The sequence below is a fragment of the Oryctolagus cuniculus genome, unplaced genomic scaffold (genome assembly GCF_964237555.1).
Source record: "Oryctolagus cuniculus unplaced genomic scaffold, mOryCun1.1 SCAFFOLD_57, whole genome shotgun sequence".
Lineage (NCBI taxonomy): Eukaryota > Metazoa > Chordata > Mammalia > Lagomorpha > Leporidae > Oryctolagus > Oryctolagus cuniculus.
Genome location: NW_027208388.1, coordinates 861,103 through 873,302, shown reverse-complemented (window position 1 = coordinate 873,302; position 12,200 = coordinate 861,103). Strand labels below are relative to the sequence as shown.

General features: G+C 42.1%; 2 long non-coding RNA genes across 2 annotated transcripts in view; one reads left to right on the top strand and one right to left on the bottom strand.

The window, feature by feature from the left end:
* LOC103346819 (copine-A) overlaps nt 1-12,200 on the top strand; it is an 84,671-nt gene that overhangs the window by 20,572 nt on the left and 51,899 nt on the right. The window lies entirely within an intron of this gene.
* On the bottom strand, nt 1,321-3,995 carry LOC138848398 (uncharacterized). The gene is made up of 2 exons (XR_011386153.1): nt 3,764-3,995; nt 1,321-1,486 (listed from the first exon to the last, which is right to left on the bottom strand). It is a non-coding gene; the product is annotated as an uncharacterized lncRNA (long non-coding RNA).

Sequence of the window (12,200 nt, the reverse complement as noted above, 5' to 3'; positions counted from 1 at the left end):
CAGGAAAAAGCACCTGGCTCCTGGCTCCTGCCAGGATCAGCGCGGTGCGCCGGCTGCAGCGGCGGCCATTGGAGGGTGAACCAACGGCAAAGGAAGACCTTTCTCTCCCTGTCTCTCTCTCTCTGTCCACTCTGCCTGTCAAAAAAAAAAAAAAAAAAAAAAAAAAAAAAAAAAACTGACGTGAAAGAGATGGTTTTTCCCTACATTTTAAAAGTATTAACAGATCAAAATGTGAGCGAAGTAAGACAGCAGAGTTCACCTAGTTCATCATCACATTTTATGTCATCTTCTGACTCTGATGTGTAGACCACATTTCTTTACACTTCCTTATCCTGGCTGCCAATAGTCAGTCAACCTCACACCCATTATACACATAATAATGGGAAACATTCTATAATGACTTCTGAAGTTTGCTTAGAAATGTTCCCTGTCAATAAGAAAGTAAATTCACTGTTGTTCAAAGTACTCTATGGATTTTTCCACCGTAGCAGTCTGAAATATGTTATAGGGATACTCTTGGACAAAGCGAACTGTACTAAACAATCTGAATTTCCCCTGTGCTTACACAGGTTGCTAAAGCTACTCTTCCCTTATGTTTTATCTCTTTGAGATTTCAGTCCCACCCACCCCTTGAAACCTAGTAGAGTGCTGATTTCTTCTTTGAACCCCTGTGATGCTTTCTGAGTCATTACTTTGGCAACTGCCTTACTGGACTATACTCTTCTGCACTTAACTTGTTCTCTACTGCTGAACAAATTAATGTTACCTGCTTTTTTCATATCACTTATAGACTAGTTAATGTCTGTAAAGTAATTACAAAAATCTGTATAGCAATAAATGTTTAGAATATTATATATGCATATATAATCAAAATATTATGGACATTCCAATTTAATCATATGAAGTATGATGAAATTCTCAAGAACTAAGTATTAACTATAAATCATATATATAAATAAAGAGATGAAGAAAGGATAGTCACCATGAGATATAGGTAAATTCTTATGGGAGCATACATTTGTGGGATCAGATTTTTTAAAATTTTATCTGCATATCTATTTTGATTCATTTATTAAGCAAAAATCAGAGAAGAAATATGATTTTGTTGGAAAATTGATTTAGTTCATATAAATAGAACTTGCCTACTTCAGGAGTGGGATTCTAGAGGAAAGAGTAATATTGCACTCTTAAGAACTGAAGGGTTAGGTGACTGAGCCATAGCTGAAGATCCGATGTAAGGAGCCAGTGGCCCATTGGTGGTTATACCTACCAGGATCCACGGATGATCTAAATAGTTTGAAATGGAGGTTTTTGAATCAGTGTATATAAATCTGAGAACAATTCAAATGTTTGTCCTTTTACCGTTTGCTTATTCATGCCTCTGGTTATTTCAACTTAGTCCACAATACTGATGTCTGTCTATAGGACATCTATTATTTCAGACTGAAGCCTTTGGCCTTTGTTCTCCTTTAATGTACTCAGCTCCCTGTAACAGATATAAAGAATGTAGAACATTTGTTAAAAGAGAACATCAAAATATGTAGAGACACTTAGAGGGAATATGAAATATCTCTTTATTGTTTCAATGGAAGCATGGTCTTTTAGGTCAGGGGTTTAAAAAATTCAGTGTCCTCTGGAAATGTTCAGAATGTGTTCTTTACGTGAAAATCTGGTGCAGAAATTTTAGTCAATACAGTTAAAGAGTTTTAGTAAATATTTTTGAATGCTTTTGTGAGAGGAATGTTTTTAATTACACAAAAATAGAAATGGGTATCTGAGGGGCTACAGGTAAAGCTGCCACCTACAATATTCGCATCCTCTATGGGCACTAGTTTGTATCCTGTCTGCTCCACTTCTAATCCAACTCCCTACTAATGGCGTGGGAAAAGCAGCAGAAGATGGCCCAAGTGTTTGGGCCCCTTCTAAACACATGGGAGACCTGGAAGAAGCTCCTGGCTCCTGCCTTTGGACTGGCCCAGCTGTGGCTGTTGCAGCTATCTGAGGAGTGAACCAGTAGCTGGAAGATCTTTATGTGTTTTTTTCCAAGTTTTTTTTTAATTTGACAGGCAGAGTTAGACAGAGAGAGAGAGAGAGAGAGACAGACAGAGAGAGAGGTCTTCCTTCTGTTGGTTCACCCCCCAAATGGCTGCCACAGCCAGCGTGCTACGCCAATCCGAAGACAGGAGCCAGGTGCCTCCTCCTGGTCTCCCATGTGGGTGCAGGGCCCAAGCACCTGGGCCATCCTCCACTGCCTTCCCGGGCCACAGCAGAGAGCTAGACTGGAAGAGGAGCAACCAGGACTAGAACCGGTGCCCACATGGTATGCTGGTGCTACCAATGGAAGATCAACGAAGTGAGCCACAGCTCCAGCCCCAAGACCTCTCTCTTTACATCTCTCCCTTTCTCTGTAACTCTGAATTTGAAATAAATAAATCTTTTTAAGAACTCCAAATGAATATCAGAAAATACTGAGTGTTCTGGAAATACTGATTTCTGGTGATCCTCGCTCTAATTATGTGTGTAACACGCCTGCTGTGTTCCCATGTGTTCTTCTTAGATGGCAAGTATCTAGCTGTGGGATCGTACACAAAGTATGCTGAGGATCATGTATTGTGAGCAATACATTGTGTTTGGAAGTGCAATTTGAGATTACTGAGTCATAGTTTAACACTAGCTCAGGAAGTGTTAGGATGAGGGCATGCCACAGTAAGGAGAAAACAGAACTCTAGGCAACAACAACATGAGAGATTCTAAATTTTCCACATAATGCTAAGCAAAATAAATTGTAACTATCACTATTAAAATATCTAACCAAATTAAAGACCCAAAAAGGGAGTATGTGCCAAGCAAAACAGTTGTGCATTATCTTCAATAGTGGAAGGCATTGTAAAATACAGACTCCATGAGAGGCACTTACTAGATACTTTACGTATCTTACATTATATAATTTTCACTTGCTTAGTACAGCAAGTCATTGATTTTTACACAATTTAAGAACATATGGTTTACAAATTCAAACTTTAGAGTTCGAAGACAGTTCTTCCTAACTTTAAAGCTAGGCTTTCCATGTACAATGATAATAGATGTTCACCAATTTTAGTAATGTGCAAAAGGTGGTAATTGGGTTGAGGTAAGAAAGTTGGTGCAGATTTGAGTTGAGAATAGGATGTATAAGCAGGGATTTACTAATAAAATGTGATAAGGGAACGCAGCATTTATCATAGGATCAGTGATGAGCTGTGGAACATTCCACGTGGGTATTTTATCTCTGAAATGACTGTAATGGTCCATGGTGGAGAATCTGTTTTCTTTGCATTTGAGAAAAGAAGAAGCACAACACAGAAAAGCAGGAATACACACTCAAAAGACGTGAGTGGTAAGCAATTAGGTTGAGAACCTGACTGTGGGTTTCTCACAATACAGGTGATTAAAGGCACAACCTGTACAGTTCAGATAGACCTCGCCTGTCTAGGTTCTTTTTCCTTTAATAAGGTTATGCCTGGTGCTTAATATAATCATGACTGTATTCAAGGAACATTGGAACAAACAGGTTCAGGAGGACACATGTAGAGAAATAGGAATTGATTGTAGCAGAAAGGGAAATAAGATAGGAATTGGTTGGCACTTCTGATTCTGGCTGATGGAGCTGGTAGAATTCGGAACATATTTTCAAGGTCATTCACTTAAGAATGGGGTTTATGGAAAAAAGATACAAAGTAACTGCAAACAGTTTATGAAGAATGGAATAAGAAGCTAGATTTACCTTGGTACAAAAATGTGTGAAGCCATGCACAGTGTTTTTGATAACGCACATTTTCCACGAACTTTTGAAAAACCTCTTGTATTCTGCAAGAGTCATTGCACAGGTGATGTTTTTGTTAGATAGTTTATAGTGAAGAGAACAGTCTTTGAAAACAGATGGCAAATTAACGATCTTGGTCTCTGGGCTAGTAGTTGTAGCTAGCTCTTTCTGCAAGGTCCATTACTTTACTGAGCATTATTTTTCTTTTCTTGGGTTTTTAGAGCAAATAATGAAAAAATAACAGTAATTAGTCCTCATCTGCTATGTCCCAGACAACACATGTAGTGATTCATGGGTGTTACCTTATTTCATACTCATAATATGATTTTAAGGTAAATTGTACTGTTGTCTTTTATAACAAATGGAGATTGAAATTTGGGTGCTTTTTTGAGTCCATACAAGTAGTAAATGGCAGAGCTTAGGCAGTCTTAATCTAAGGTCCAAACATTTAACACTGCTATCTAAAGCCTGTTACTTATTACCTGAAATACAAAAGCATTAAACAAATATTAAGTTCTTTCTATCCAAATTATTCCAAACTATTAAGACTTCAGCACTGTTGTTAATGATTTCTCTAAGCTGTCAATAGGAAATTTCACGAATGTTCTGGTCTGTTTGGTTCTGGCACTGATACATTCTGTTCTTTGTAGCTGGTATTATTTCTCACAGAAATATAGATTGCTGGTCCTACAAATTTAGGAGCAGTCGTAAACACAAAGAGCATGGTGAGGAATGATGGGATCCAGATGCTGAATTTATGGAGGAAGGTGGAAATGGATCCCAGAACATATTTTATTTTCCCAGTGTTATAACCAGGTTCAAGGATAGAAGAAAAATGAAAATACAATGGCATCTTGTTTATTTTATTTTATTTTTTGAACTTTTATTTAACAAATATAAATTTCCAAAGTACAGCTTATGGATTAAGTGGCTCCTCCCACCATTACTTCCTTCCCGCCTGCAACCCTCCCATCTCTTGCTCCCTCTCTCATTCCATTCACATCAAGATTCATTTTCAATTATCTTTATATACAGAAAATCAATTTAATATATATTAAGTAAAGATTTCAACAGCTTGCACCCACACAGAAACACAAAGTGTAAAATACTGTTTGAGTACTAGTTATAGCATTAATTCACATTGGACAACACATTAAGGACAGAGATCCTACATGAGGAGTAAGTGCACAGTGACTCCTGTTGTTGACTTAACAAATTGACACTCTTGTTTATGGCATCAGTAATCACCCTAGGTGGCATCTTTGATTTAGAAACAAAACTAGCATCCAAGAGGTGGGGTCATCGCTTTGGAATGTGGTTCTCTGTGAGAGAGTACAGTGACATGTGCCATTATCAAGAAAAATAAATGTTTTATTCTGCTGATAAGATGCAAAGAAATACAGAGCAACATGGGAGAACAGCTGATGCTACAAAGAGCAAGGCTTCTCATGGTCACAACCATTTTCCTGCTTTTATATCACTAGATGCCATTTCTAATCATAGTATTTTATGTATTCAACTCGGAGGCAGAGATAGAAAGAAACAGAGGCAAACACAGAAAGAGAATTCCCATCTACTGGTTCACTCTCTAAATGACTGTCATGGCTGGAACCAAAGCCAGGAGCTATTAACTCAATTTAGGTCTCTCGCATGTGTGTACGGACCAAGTCACTTTGCCATCACCACCTAATGGCACTACTATAAAGGCTGTATAGAAAAATGAGATTTTGGGGGGTGTTAAACCTCAATTTTACAGTAATATTTCTGGAAACATCTATTTGGTTCATAAAAAGATATCTATGGGGCCAGCACCGCAGCTCACTTGGCTAATCCTCCACCTGTGGCGCCATTACCCCAGGTTCTAGTCCCTGCTGGAGCACCAGATTCTGTCCCAGTTGCCCTTCTTCCAGGCCAGCTCTCTTCTTTGGCCTGGGAGTGCAGTGAAGGATGGCCCAAGTGTTTGGGCCCTGCACCCGCATGGGACACCAGGAGAAGCACCTGGCTCCTGACTTTGGATCAGCGCGGTGCACTAGCTGCAGTGTGCTGGCCGCAGCGGCCACTGGAGGGTGAACCAATGGCAAAAGGAAGACCTTTCTCTCTGTTTCTCTCTCTCACTGTCCACTCTGCCTGTCAAAAAATAAAATAAAAGTAAAGATATCTGTGGTCATATAATTAAATTTTTATGGCATTTGTTGGGGGAATATTCAAATTATTAGGAATATAGATAACACAATAGCAAATTTAATATACCAAAGGGAAAATCAGGACCAGATTTAGGTTCTGTTAAAGTATTTGAACTTTAAAATAGTTTAAAATTTTTGTAATAGGGTCACTTAGAGCTAACAGAGTTTTGATGAAAATTTAATTTGGAAAAGGAAATAAAAAGAAAATGGTTAATCTTTCATTGTGATTTGGAAAAGCTGTTTTTGAAAAATTAGTAAGAAAAATACTACTCCTGGAGCCAGCACTGTGGTGCAGCTGGTTAAACTGCTGCCTATAGTGCCAGCATCCCATATTGGCACCAGTTCAAATCCCGGCTGCTCCAACTCTGATCCAGCTTCCAGCTAATGTTTCTGGGAAAGATGGTGCAGTAGAAGATGGCTCAAGTGCTCAGGCCCTTGCACCCATGTTGGAGACCCAGATGAAGTTCCTGGATCCTGGCTTAGCAGTGACCAGCCCCAGCCGATGTAGTCACTTGGAGAGTGAACCAGCATACTCTAACCAACCAGAATATAATCAGAAACTTAGAGGAGAATAATTGAATGGCTGAAAGGTCTGCTGATTAAAGTATATTTCATCACAGGAAGGCTTTACCAATCAATCCTATTTTCTTCCATTTAGTCTTATTTCTCATTTCTCCCTTTATTTAAAATTTAAGAAGATGATGATGTCAAAATAGACTGAAATATGCAATAAGTGTAAAGTCTGAGCAAATGACAAAGGTGTATAGATTTGAGATTTCTAAAAGCTAATGTCTAGTAGTCTCCTCTTATTCCCTAGTACATTCTAAGACCTCAGGAGTGTTGTGTACATCCGTAGATGCATGAAACCACAGAAAATTCACGCCTTGGCCCTCCAAACTAAGTCCTTACTATCACACACTATGGCTGAAACTTCTGTAATTTTAGGTACAAGGCTAAAGTAGCCTGACATTCTTTTTCTCCCCTCACAAGATCATTGATAAAAGTTTCATCCCTAACGTAGGTCAACGTCAGGGTATATATTTTTTCTTTAATAAGTCCAACTGTTTTACCTTTTTAATTTGCTTTTCTGTGAGATACCTGAATTACCACATCACTATTCTTGTGCTTTGGAATCATTATTAAACAGAATAAAGCTTCCTTGAGCATAAGCATTGTGACTCCCTAACAGCCACTCTGATGACTTGAAATGGCTCCCAAGTGGCTAATGGGTGGTAGTGTGCACAACATGGATACACTGGGCAAGACAGAGCACAATGGCATGAGATTTCATCACGCCACTCATTACCACGTATAGTTTACAACTCTGAAATTGTTTACTTCTGGAATTTTCCATTTAATATTTTTGGACCCTCATTGACCAGGCATAACAAGCCATAGAAAGCGAAACTGCACATAAGCGAGGACTACTGTATGAGCATTAAATGGACTGGTAACAGATAGCCCTGATGGGCATATGAGAAATGCCTCTAAAATAGAAAGGAGAGGTCTACAGACAAAACCATTATTTAATGTAGGGACACATAGCCATGTATTTTTGAACTGTACACCACATATGGGCGAAAACAACTTTAAAGTTTTGGAATGTATTGGTACTCTGCCTAGCGCTGCAGGTGGATAAAGGATGTGCAGCCAGTAAAGTCTATGCAGATCTTCCAAAATCTTAAAAATCTGAAGCACTTCTGAATCCTAACCATTTTGGATAAGGATGTTCACCTTGTAATGATTTTTAGTGAGTTTTTTTAGGAGGCTTAGGTGGTGATGTACATCTCCATAAGCCTCTGTGAATTGTTTATTCAAGTACATTAATCCCAACAAATTTGAAGTTCATATTTGACCTTCAACTAAAGTTGATCACATGACCCATTTACTTTCTTTTTAACCTGTCCTTTCTTAGTTCTTTTAGACAATCTGTTGCTGAGTCTGGTTATATCCATATCTGGTACCACCATTGGTACCTAATAGAGCTAACACTGTTGCCACTGAAGATGGACTTTCCTCACTTTCACATGTGTATGTGACAAGAGTTTGGTGAGAGGAGACAGTGGCTGAGGGTGGTGGTGGTGACAGAAATACCATGGGAAAAGGCAATGAGAGGGATAGGAAAGAAAAAGAAACTCTTACATGCTTACCTGATAGTTCTGACTAGTGCCACTATGCATTTAGAATTATGACATACTGTATAAAAGCCTCTTTTAAGGAATTATTTTGATTTATTTGACCACATGTATTAGTTAACAAAGTTTTTTTTTAAATTGAATTGTATTTAGTTACACAGAAATGCACAAATACACACACTCTCAGTGAGAGGAAAGAGGAGAGAGAGAGAGAGAGAGAGAGAGAGAAGAGAGAGAGAGAGAAAGCTTAGATCCCCTAGTTGGAGAGCTAGAGAGAGAGAGAGAGAGAGAAAGCTTAGATCCCCTAGTTGGCTCTCCAAATGCCACAATGGCAGTTAGGCCATGCAAACACTGGAGCTGAGAACCAATTCAGGTCCCCTCCTGGGTGGCAGAGACCCAAGTACTTGAGCTATCACCTGCTGCCTCCCAGAATGTACATTAGCAGGAAGCTAGAAATGGGGGGTAGAACTGAGATTCAGATCAGACACTGATATGGGATGTGGGCATGTTAACTGGCTTTTTAACCACCAGGTCAAATGTCTGAACCTTTTTACTTTTAATGTTTGTTTTCTTTCTCCAGTTGTACTACAAATGATTATGTATCATGTGTAGATTTATCTCTATATTCCTTGAAATTTTACAGTTTTGCTTTAAAACCTGTGTGTGTGTGTGTTTTCATGGTTAAAATATTTTGAGCTTCACTGTCAATATGGGAACCATTAGCCATATAAATTTTGACTTAAATTAATTAAAATAAAATATGTAATTCTTCAACTGCATTAGCCATATTTCAACTTCTCAGTTACTATGTGTGATGAGTGGTTACCATTTTGGACAGTTAGTTATGGAATATTTCTGTGTTCTCAGAAAATTTTGTTGGATAGTGGTGGTATAGAACTTGTACAGTGAATGATGGATTCACTTAAATTGTAACTTATTTTCATCTTTAAAAAGAAAATATTTAACAGAAACATCTATTTCTATTTTTATAATATTCCATGAGTCCATCTAGTGTTGGAAAACATGCTTTAAGAGATAAGATGGAGACCAGCATCATTGTGCAATGGGTTAAGCCACCACCTTTGACAGCAGCACCCTGTAGAAGGGCAGGTTTCAGTCCCAGACGCTCTGCTTCTGATCCAGCTCCCTGCTAATGCCTGAAGAAAAAGCAGTGGAGGATGGCCCAAGCACTTGGACCCCTGCCACTCATGTGGGAGAATGGATGGATTTCCAAGCTCCTGGCTTTGGCCTTGCTCAGCCCTGGGTATTGGGGCCATTTAGGAGGTGAGCTGGTGGAAAGAGGATCTCTCTCTATCTCCCTCTCTGTCTGTGACTCTACCTTTCAAATAAATAAATCCATTTTTTAAAAAAAGAGGTAAAATGACCTTTTAATTAGGACTTGGGATTTTACTAAATAAATGCCTATTTTTAAATTGTTGGAAAAAAATTTGTTCTTGACTATATAAGTATTTCCTTTTCAGTACTGCTTACATTACAAACTGTGTGGCCAATTCTTTACCTTGTTATAGAAAGCTAGACATCAAGCTTATGTCAGTTATCCTACATACCAACATAAATGAGGTAGGATGGCAGTAAGAAGAGAGTGGGGGAGATATGCAGAGAAACGTCTCAAAGAAGGGAATTTTTCCTTATGTATTGATGATATCAGAAATGCCTTTAGGGGCAAGTATTTGGCCTATCAGTTAAGATGCCTACATCTCACATTGGAGTACCTAAATTTGATCCCTAGCTCCAGTTCCCGATTTCAGCTTCTAGCCAAGGTGGACCCTGGAAGACAGTGGTGATGCCCAAAGTACTTGAGTCCCTACCACCCATATTGGAGCTGTGGATTGAATTCCTGGCTACCAGCTTTGGGCTGGTCCAGGCCTGGCTGTGCAGCCATTTGGGGAATGGACCAGTGGATGGGACATCTCTTTTTCTATCTCTGTTTCACTCTATATCTCTCTGTCTCTCAAGTAAATCAAGAAAAAAATCAAAAGAAATCACAGTAGACCACAGAATAGAAAATTTATTCACTTCAGATAATTTCACAGAGATTTCCTGGTACAGTGTCCTTTCCTCACCTCATTCCTAAATGTTGATCCTGTTTTAAAAAAATAACAGAATTACCTATTATATATTATAGTTTTATGAAATTAAAAATGAGGTAAAAACATTCCATAAAGTTAAACTTATGCACATTTTCTTGATTGCTTTTATGAAAGAATAATTGAATTTCCCTACTTTAATGTGACTTTAGAGACTGCTAAATTTTAGTTTTGAAGGAAAAATATGTTTTTGTACAAAATCAGGTATTATATCTGACAGTCCATAAGGTTTTTTTAAATTCAGTTCTTTATGTCCTTGTGGATATTGAGGTGGAATCTCAGGATTTCTCAGTCCAAACCTTAACCTAAAAATCATCGTAACTCTAGCAGTCAGTCCTCATGCAGGGAGGTGTTCTTTGCTTTTGTTTCAGTGGGGCCTCCTCATATGGGAACATGTTTCATCTAGACATATGAAGATATTCGTGTTAGGCTGATGATAATTGTGCATTCTGTTTTTATATGTATTTAAAATGTGTCAGTGATGTGCCCTGATGTTTCATTATGGAGGGAAAAAAGCACTCCCAGGCCACAGCAGAGAGCTGGACTGGAAGAGGAGCAACCAGGACAGAATCCAGCGCCCAGACCCGTGTAGCAGACTAGAACCTGGGATGCCGGCACCGCAGGCGGAGGATTAGCCCACTGAGCCATGGCGCCGGCTGTACATCATTTTTTAAAACAATTAAATTTAACAGTGAGTGGCCATGCCTCTGCCGCTGCTGTTAAGGCGGAGGCCATGGAGGCCATGGAGGTGGAGGCCGAGGCCCCGGCGCAGGGGGCGCGCCCAGGGCTGCCCCTCCGAGAAGCCGAGAAGCCGGAGCTGGTGACAGGTGCCAAGGTGTGCAACACGAGGGCGCAGCTCAGGAACCCGGCACCAGGTCTTGCCGCTGCCGCTCCTCGCCTCCTCCTTTGACCAGAACGCACTGGCCCCCAGCTGTGGCACCGGCAAACCACTGGACAGCCGCACCCTCCACGCCCTCAAGAACCACTGCAGGAACTTGAAAGAGAGTGAGAGGAACGCCATCGCGGCCGGCGTGTGCCCCAATGCGCGCCAGGTCCTGCGCCAGAGCTGGATGCCCAAGCTGAAGCTGCTCACCCGAGGGCGACCCTACACCGCCTGCATCAGCGACTCCGGCAAGATGGAGCCGGAGGTGATGGGCGGGGAGTACAGCTTCCAGCGGGCCAGCTATGGGGCGAGGCGGCCCCTCGGCCGAGGCCCTGCAGTAACCGCGCCCCCACACCGCACCCGGGAGGGCCGTCACACTCCCCCACTCCACCCGGGGGGGCCGTCACACTTCCCCACTCCACCCGGGAGGACCGTCACACTCCCGCACCCCACCCAGGGGGGGGGCATCACACTCCCCACCCTACCCAGGGGGGCCGTTACACTCCCCCACCCCACCCAGGAGGGACGTCATTCTCCCCCACCCCACCCAGGGGGGCCATCACACTCCCCTCACCCCACCCAGGGGGGCCGTCACACTCCCCACCCCACCCGGGGGGGGCGTCACACTCCCCCACCCCACCCAGGGGGGCCATCACACTCCCCCACCCCATCCAGGGGGGCCATCACACTCCCCCCCACCCCACCCAGGGGGGCCATCACACTCCCCTCACCCCACCCCGGGGGGGCGTCACACTCCCCCACCCCACCCAGGGGGGCCATCACACTCCCCCACCCCATCCAGGGGGGGGCCATCACACTCCCCCCCACCCCACCCATGGGGGCCATCACACTCCCCTCACCCCACCCGGGAGGGCCATCACACTCCCCTCACCCCACGGGGGGGGCGTCACACTCCCCCACCCCACCCAGGGGGGCCATCACACTCCCCCCACCCTACGCGGGGGGTCCGTCACACTCCCCTACCCCACCTGGGGGGACCGTCACACTCCCCCACCCCCATGTCCTCACACACACCTTGGTCAGGAGCTACTGTCTGTCCCTCCCCAGGCCCCGCGGGGGTCGCTGCAT